General features: G+C 30.5%; 1 long non-coding RNA gene across 1 annotated transcript; it reads right to left on the reverse strand.

Annotated features, from left to right (window-relative positions):
• Nucleotides 1-7528: 7528 nt before the first annotated feature.
• On the reverse strand, nt 7529-8607 carry LOC115033624. Its single transcript, XR_003838902.1, has 4 exons — nt 8417-8607; nt 8177-8325; nt 7657-8053; nt 7529-7597 (listed from the first exon to the last, which is right to left on the reverse strand). It is a non-coding gene; the product is annotated as an uncharacterized LOC115033624 (long non-coding RNA).
• Between the last annotated feature and the right edge of the window lie 446 nt (nt 8608-9053).

Below are 9053 nucleotides of genomic sequence, written 5' to 3' on the forward strand. Positions count from 1 at the left end.
ATATAGAGGTACTTATATTATTTTCACAAGTTTAATTTCGGTCAAACAATTATTGTCATTTATTATGACTGTTGATATTGATATTTTATACGATTCACGATTAAAGATAGTATGGTTGCCCAACGAATCTAGAAAAGTGTCTACCGAAATGAATCTCCATTATCAGTTATTAACAGCTGGAAACTTACGCTCTAGCGCTTATTTGTTGTAATGACTCTAAATGCAATTACCTTTCAAATGTAAATTGTAGTTCCGTGATAGCCACTATGACATATAAGCGCTAGTGCTTAAGTCTCCAGCTGTTTAATTTAACTTTAATACTAATTATAGAAATTCATTTCGGTACGCACTTTTCAAGTATGAGAATCATACGTCGATGGGCAACCATACTATCTATAGCCATGATACGAGTTCAGTTGATAAGAGATTTCGAGTGTACCTCGTCACTGAATTTAGCAGTGGTTTTCAAACTGGATGCGCCGCGGTCTTTCGGAAAGTTCAACTATTCGTTCAAGAATTAAATTATAAAAATGTAATTAATAAAAATTTGTTAGCCCGTCAAGCAAACATTTCTAATTAAAATTACTTATATAATTATAATTCAAAGCAATTTTGTTCAACTAATTATTTAAAGGAAAAAAAAGGTCAGTGTGCCGTGATTATTTTTTGAGGAGCATGGTGTGCCGTGTTCAATAAAAGTTTGAAAACCACGGAAATAGGTTATGGTCATGTTCGACTAGAATTCAACGATAAATTGATGAATGATGAATACGAAAAACGATTCTTATCGGAGATGGTGACCACAGCCTCTGTTTCAAAAGGATATTTATTATTTTATAACTTATTTAATATATTAATATAACCGTCCGTAATATTTATTTTCCGATTAGGCATGTTGATCAAAATATGTGGGTCAAAAACATAGCATATAATATTATACTGTTACTATAGTGTATAGGTAAATAGTAAATACCACGTACCGTAGAACGGTTTGAAAAGGTTTGTGGTATTATAAGCAGCTTAAAAGCAGTCTAATTATTTTGAAAATTTCACTGCGCATAGAAAATAATAATTTAACTCAGTGATGACAAAAATTCTCTACGGTTAATATATTTTTAATTACACCATAGGTATAAACTAAAATAGGTATCGTCATTTGTACATCCGATTTCATCAGGATTAGAACTGCAAATTTCAATAAAAAAAAAATTGTAGACATGTATTTTTAATATATTTTTTTAATTACTGTTAAAACTTAAAAGTATAATTTTTGTTGGACCCTGTATTACATTTCAAACATTTTTACCAAGTGTGTAATTTGTATCATCGTTTATCAAAATAAAGTCGAACAAAATATCAAAAATCTATGATAAATAGCACAAAAATAACTAAAATTAAATAAATAAATAAATTTAAATATGAAATAATTATTACTTATATAAAATATATTTGGTAAAAATATCAAGATTCTACAGTTATATTTGTTTTTGAACTATAACAAAAAAAACGATTTTGTCAAAAACTAGTGTTTTTATAATTTTTTTTTGTGTTTTTCCTCATTAACTGAAAAGTTCTGTGAATTTTTCCCCTCCAAAGTACCAACTAGATCCAACTCAGGGGCGGTTCCAGAGACATGGTTAGGGGGGAGGCAAGTTATAATTTTCTGGCAATTTCGATGTTTTTTTTTGTTTTTGTTTTTACCAGTATACAATTATTTAGAAGTATAGCTTGGGGGGGGCCCTTAGGCCCCCCTGGAGCTGCTCCCGATCCAATTTAATACCAGAAACCGCATTCTCAAAAGTTAAAGCTTGAGCTATTTTTGCTGCTCCGAAATGAAATTAAATACCTACACACAAAAAAAAACCTAATAAACACATCATTATTGTAAAGCCAAAACATTCATACCAGAATCTAAAATTACCATATATTATATTAGTGGTGGTCTCATCAGGTCTATTCGACTCCCTTTCGTTATTAATAATAATTTATAATAAACGAATAAATGACTATCTTTTTTTAATTTTGGTAATTTTTTAAATCGCCGAAAACTCGGTTGTCGATCTCACAGCAAATCCATTAAAGCAGTCGCCAACCCCAGATCAAATGTTCGAAATAGTAAAATATTAGTTATATTGAGTCTTTGAGACGGCATTACCGCGCGGTATACCCATTACCTATATATAATGAAATGGCACGGCACCTTAGTAAAATGTATATCGGGTTGATAAGTATCGGACACATTGATTGATATTTATAAATATATATACATATAGTGTACACACATTTTCAATATATAATACGAAACACTCGCCGCTATATGTATTACACGTCACCTTGCGTATTATTTACCAATTATTTATTACCAATGCCAACACTAGATTAACAAATAATAATGGTCTCTCTTTTTTCCGTTTTTTTATCATACCAAATTGGTTAATATTGTCATACATTTTCAACACATTCGTATAGCATAAATTGTTTTCTTCGCGATTTTTATTCATTATATTATTATTATGTTAGGTATACATATAGGTTCTATGTATAATGTATAGGAATATAATATTTTATATTATACATTTAATAATGTGTTCAATCGACTTATTACCGTCGGATACGAGTAAAATAATGTATCTATATTCTATAGTATATAACGTTGAACATTCACCGCACCATCCGACTTAATACCCAACAACGAATAAAATATTACGTTCACTCCCTGCAGGGTGTACGATATTATATGATATCGATCACTACTAATTTTGTTGTGTACCTAATATTATTATCCGATCGTTTAGATTTCGTCAGCAAATTGGCTTACAGTTTGTTATTTTAAATAATATTTATTAGTAATTTTGGTTTTAATGATTTGGTCAATATATTTTTTATATATTTAATAAGTAGTTTTAAAAAAATACTAATAATAAGTTAAATAATTGATCTGTAAATAGGTATTATATGAAATTAGTTTAAAATAAATTTTAAATCAATGTTGCCTAATTTATAAAAGTTTAAACTGGCGCACTAAATTGAATATTTATAAATATATAAGCTGTACATTTTATTTTACAAAATTTAGTAATAGTACTGAACAAAAAAAATTTTTATGGCATTTTTATTTTGGTCATTTTAAATTTTAAAACCTGTTGCAAGTGTTGTGTATGATTATCATTATACGAATTTATTTTCTCTATCGTATGACTTTGTGTCTTGGAGAACTCGAGTGAAAATTATTTAATACTTAATAGTGAGTAGTGACTCCATAATCAACAAATACGGCATGAATATTAAATGTTTTTAGATGCAACGTAATTTTAAATTTATATAGCCAATTATTTGCAACTAATGTTTGTTCAATGCATCATTTCCGATTTTTCTCTTGAAATTTATGTTTATGGCATTATTTAATTAATCAACGAAACAGTTTTTTTTTTAATATATTGTTTTTAAACCCAATAAACGACTGTCGACTTTCAATTAATGTTTATTGTATTAAAACTTGGATACTAGAGGTCTCCCAAAATAAATAAAAAGCTAAAATTGAACATAATTTTCAAAAAATGTTCACTTTTAAGTTAAAACATGATGATAGTAATTTAATATATTATGATAATTCGTATTTCCATTATGTTTATGATTATATCGAGGGTGGGTAGGTACTTATACATGTATTAACAACAGGCAACAGCCTAAAGCCCGGAACCCACGAGACAGATAATATTCAATAAGCGAATTTATTTTAAATTGGAACACTTAGTTTTACATTTAATTTTAAAAATCATTATAATTTTTGTGTAGGTATTAGGTATTTATAATTGATCAATATGATGGGTTTTTGTTTGTTGTTGTATGGTATAAAATGTAATACATTTAGAGGTATAAGCAATCCTATTCAGTGTTGAAATATTACTAATAATAAGTGTTTCCATCAAATATAACGCGAGTCCATAGTTATGAAAAAAAACATTTAATATTATCTAAATATCTTGTAGAAATCGCAGATTTCATAAATGTAAGATCATAATATGTCCACATAATAGGTATTATGATACTGCGTACTTACTTGATATTATATTAAATTATATGCATGGGTTGATGGGTCACGATGTAAAATTCAGAGATTAAATTATAAATAATAGATTATTGGAAATAAGTATACATTTTACTATAGTTATATTAGTTGGTCCCCGACGATTGAGTATAAAGTTGGTAATAAAATTAGAAATAATTTTGACGAAGATGGTGGGATGTCAAAATAAATGTCATACTCACATAGTAACATTATTTAATGTGAATGCGCGAGAAAAAATATAAAATACGAAACCATTAACCGAAGGAAATGATAACGAGTTAAACGATGCGTAAAATTTGGCTAGTATAGTGTCGAAAAAGGAACTTTTTACTCTCCTCCCTACACACACCTCATTCGTTGGCCACAGGTTTCTTTTAATTTGATGAATGTTTTCAACTGGCCTCGTGCCAGGATATCATGTCACGTTAACCTATTGCAAGTGAAGCTTAAGTCATTGAAACTCCTTATGTATGAACAATCGTCATTTAGGTTTCAAAATCAAGAAACCGTCAATTATGCGGTACCTACCTATATTCATGGCGTGTGCGAATAAATAATATGCTATCGTAATATATTGATACACCGTTTATGTGAACTTGTGGCACATGTGCCACACTGTGGCACATGTTAGAATACGTTACAAATATTATAATTTTTTTTTTATTTAGGTAGAGACAAAAGTACAGGTAGGAAATGTGTATAATATCATGTTATATATATATATATATATATACGTCGTTTGAATTGGTACCTAACAATGATTCGCTAAGGGTTTATATGTTTTAATAAAGTACAAAAGAATTATTATTACCTCAAGGTTTTAAGAAGAAACCGTCTAGTTCGAATTTTAAATTGTTATTTAAGACGTCCCATTATGCACGGTCCACATGACATCGCTAAACGGTATACCTACGTCCTACACGTTGACAAAGGAGTATTCTAGATACTCCGTTATTACTACATACCTATTACATTAGTAGTCCTTACTAGTACGTCCTTCCAACGTAAATAGATCCTTGATGTTTATTAATTATATGATATAATATATTTTTCGGTTTATCGCGAACAATTGCAATTTGATACACATTAATTTAGAAAACACACACTCCTGAAATGAAAAATCAACATAAAAAATTATAATAACCTATTGAAGACCTTCTTCTTTGAAAGAATTAGCACATGGGCGTTAGGCATATTGTTTTCGAAAATTCGTCGGGTGGATTGATTCCCGCGATAAAATCAATTCAAATCGATAAGTGATTCGCGTATTCGTAATAATATTGACAACATATCGGAAAAAACCTTGCACACCATAGTAAAGATTAAGTCCCAAATAACACATTTTTCGGACAAAGCGATTAGTGAAAAAAAAATACTTGTGAAAAGTTTACTAAATTGTTTATATGTACAGTATTAAAGGAAATTGCAATTTAACAGTATATGGTAGCAGTCGCGCTTAAGATTGATTTTTTTTTCGTGAGTGAATAGTGATAGTGATAGTCACCCACGGTTTATAACGTGCAATCTCGGACAAATTCAACTATGGCCATGGTCCGATTAGTATATAAATTATTTTGTCCGTACACTTTGTACAAATATGATCATGATAAAATGCAACGGCCAACGACTGAACCTAGGTAGAATTTTTGGCTAAGTATATTTATTGCTCGCTAGAATATGATAAAAAATATTAATAATAAATTATCATGGAAACTTGATTGATAATTTTTCAAAAAAAAAATAAATCACAAAAAAATGGCATCCTGCGAACAGCAGGGCCGCGGTTGTGGGAAGTGTGGGACACACGCGCGGGTTCGGATTGCATACGGGTACAACATCAGTGCCTCTCTGTACGGAAGAATCCCATTGCGCGTCGTAGGATTGGGGACAGACACTGCGACCGGGCGGCACTGGCGGCGGCATCGGGAGTGTCCTCCAACCGTGAGACACCGGACATGTGATGAACACGCATGAGCAGATCGGCCTGGATCAGGGATCGATGTTCAGCATGCCATCACTGGACACACCACTCCCGAAGATAGTTGGCCCGTCGGCGGTATATATACATAGCAGTCGGAGAGTGAACGTTACAAGCGAGAGAATTTTGGCCCAACGTCCGTCCCGTGAGCTGTGGGTGACCCAATTCGCTGGGCCGGGTGTCGGTGGATGGTCCGACAAACGGCACGTCCATTAAAGTGAAGCGCGAGTCGGTCCGACCGATCACCGATCAATCGCAACCGATTTTCTGACGAGCCGCAATCAGGTCGAAAGACCGGGGCGATCACTGTAGACGCCGGCTGTAGTATGGGTAGGTATTGGCCGTGGCATACGACGAACGAAACAATCACCGGCAGATGGTGAGTCGGTCGCAACGGCGGCGGTTCCAACGTGATGGATCGAAATGGTGGTGGGACATTTGAATAGGCTCATATCATGCCATACTGATTTTCTCAAACTCAGTGACCAAGTACCATTGTACCAACGTCCAACGTGATGGATACTACATCTGTAGGTACAGATTAATAATATTATGTTATTAATACTATAGTATAGCCTATATTTTTTTAGTTTTTTTAGTTACAGTATGAACAGTATTCTAATATAAATTACAACAAAATAACTAAAGTTTGTATTCTCCGTTTAAATATCTAATTTCTTTCAAATTTCGACTTTAAATACCTGTAAGAACCAAGTTAACAACCAAGTGAGAAAACTCACTTGTAAGAGTGCTAAATTATTGGTATCTAAACTTCATTTCAATTTTAAAACAAAACAATACACTCATAGGCGGATATTTAGTCACATCCGTGGGGGGGCTTAACATTTTTGTCTTATCCATTAGAATAAACATACATTTTTAAACGCTTTAACCTACTAACTAGTGGCTACTCAGTACTCCTACTTTATTATACCAGAGGCACCAAGTTTATATAGGTATATTAAAATACACAATTTATTTTGACATCTAGTGTGGTTTGTTACATTTAGGGGGGTCTTAAGCCCCCCAAGTCCCCCCAATATTCGCCTATGAATACACTATAATTTCATTTATGTTTATAATAATAATAATATTAATATAATAATTTTCATTTGTCAATAATAACAGTAAAATATAGGTACATTAATATTATAAAAAAAAAATAAACATATTGATAATTCCAATATTTTACAACCAAAGTTTAACCTTTTTTAATCATACTATTGCCTGAGGAGAAACCAGGGTCTTCTTTCTGCCTGGTGTCTTCTATTTTTGAATAGGGTATGATGTGTTTAATAAAATTAATAAATAAATATTGTGAGTTAAGTTCCTATTTCAGTTAAAATTAACTCATGTTTCAGAATTTATTTGACTAGACATATTATTACTGACATTTGCAAAATAATCATTCAGAACATCAGCAACAATAGGTTAACTGAGGTTAAATAGGTTAGTAACAAAAATAAATAACTCACTTATTTTATTATCATATGAATTTATGTATCCAGGTATAACAGGTTCAACAGGTATAGATGGTTCTTTTGTATCAACTAAAAAAAAGAGATTTAAATAAAGTCATCTATTCATATTTTATGACTTTGTATCTTACCAATTACTATTCCTGACACATTTACTTGTTCTATTCCTAATTTTATAACGTCAACTGAAAAATATAATTTCTTATGACAATATAGCAAAATATTTAAAAATGTTTAATTGTTAATTCAAATATTTTATAATTGCCACTATCACCAAAACTTTTGGTAGTAGTTTCCCAATTATTTCCTCTAACACATCTAGTGAGTTTTAAAAGATAAAATGTAATATATTTTAATATTGTTTTTTAAAATAAATAAGCAGTTTTATTAACCAAGGTCAGCATCAGAATTATTATCGTTTTCAAGAGGCTTCATACGATCAACTATAAAACCCAAGATTTTATCTTGTCCTAGTGTAGATTGTATTGTACATTCACCCTTTACACCACCAGTTTTATAAATGCTTATCTAAAACATAAGACATCCGTTTGAATTTATATACTAGGATATAATATTAACAATAGCATTGACAATAAATATTAGTATTTATAACAGTTTAGGACAAGTAAAATATAAATGAATATAATATACTTTTTCAGTGTTTCGATTTCATTTTGCTTTACTTTTGATAAATACATAGGTATACGTCGCATATCTCTTAGGTAGGATTATTTAGTAGTTTGGGAATTAAATAAATCGCATATCTCCTGCCATCCAAGTTTTCTTAATTCTGCATTTATCTAAAGTAAAAAAAATAAAATAATAGGTAACGGACAGTTATTCTTGATAAATATTATCCAATAATCAGTAATATGAAATGTGTATTCATACTTTATCGTCTAAAGTGTCCTTATATGACATTATTATGTCAAACAAAACATCTTTATCGCTCTGTGACAAAGAGTTCACCAAACTTTATTTTTGGAAATTCAAATATGTTTTGACCTTAACAGCACAGTTAAAATATGTATTTATCTGTATCCATTAACTGAAATATACTAGTATTTGAAAAATAACTTACTTTTGTTTACATCACTTTTTTTCTTTATAGTTAATCTTTTTAAGGTATACATTTTTTAATTAAGTCTTAGTCTGTATCTGTGTTACATTGTATCAATTTGTTATTACTTATTTGTTCTCACATGTTGTCTTTGGTTTTATTAGTTGCATTATCAGTCTGAAATCCACCATAGTTTCATAAAATGTTTGCATGACATATTGACATGATGTTAAAAATTACAATTAAAATCAGCAAGATATTTTTTGTTTGATGGATTTGTCTAAATGTCCTTACCTTTATGTTTTCAATAATACTTTTGTGTTGTACAATTAGATCAATGAGCATTTCTTTCTCATTGTCTAGGAAATTTCTTCCTCTTAGCCGCTTGGTAATCTGTTATTTTAATAATTATTAAAAAATGTACAGTAAACAAATTTTTTAACACAGTAAAGAGGGAATAACAAAACC

The sequence above is a fragment of the Acyrthosiphon pisum genome, chromosome A1 (genome assembly GCF_005508785.2).
Source record: "Acyrthosiphon pisum isolate AL4f chromosome A1, pea_aphid_22Mar2018_4r6ur, whole genome shotgun sequence".
Classification (NCBI taxonomy): domain Eukaryota; kingdom Metazoa; phylum Arthropoda; class Insecta; order Hemiptera; family Aphididae; genus Acyrthosiphon; species Acyrthosiphon pisum.